Source organism: Egretta garzetta, unplaced genomic scaffold (assembly GCF_000687185.1).
Source record: "Egretta garzetta isolate BGI_Z169 unplaced genomic scaffold, ASM68718v1 scaffold241, whole genome shotgun sequence".
Classification (NCBI taxonomy): Eukaryota; Metazoa; Chordata; class Aves; order Pelecaniformes; family Ardeidae; genus Egretta; species Egretta garzetta.
In genome coordinates, this window is record NW_009258675.1 from 247,143 (window position 1) to 247,502 (window position 360).

The 360-nt window shown below is 60.0% G+C and overlaps 1 protein-coding gene and 1 long non-coding RNA gene across 3 annotated transcripts in view; one reads left to right on the forward strand and one right to left on the reverse strand.

Annotated features, from left to right (window-relative positions):
• The window catches only part of CTBP1 (C-terminal binding protein 1), a 256,527-nt gene that overhangs the window by 186,262 nt on the left and 69,905 nt on the right, over nt 1-360 (forward strand). The gene's annotated exons all lie outside the window — the stretch shown is intronic.
• Nucleotides 1-360, reverse strand: part of LOC118451663 — a 15,492-nt gene that overhangs the window by 14,305 nt on the left and 827 nt on the right. The gene's annotated exons all lie outside the window — the stretch shown is intronic.

Sequence of the window (360 nt, forward strand, 5' to 3'; positions counted from 1 at the left end):
TTTTGAAGGGGGGGGGGGGGCAAAACCCCTTATACCTTATATGAATCATAAAGAACAATGAAAGCCCGGAAGTGCCGATGTTTTGGGATGCCAAGGAGGGTGTCGAGCGTGGTGAGTGTTAACTTTGCTGAAGTTTAAACAGAACAAAACGAAGCAAAAGTGGCTGAATCGGGCCCGACAAGCAGCTCCAGGTTTCAGCGCCCGCTTGCCGCGCAGCAAACCGACGCCGCGTGTGGCAAGGCCGTAGGCCCTCTCGCGCCCGCCCCGCTCTCTTTCCGTCTGCGGCGCTTACCTAGAACCAGGAGATTGAGCCGGGGCGCGGAAGCCCCGCCCGCGGCGGCGGCGGAGGAGGAGGTGGCA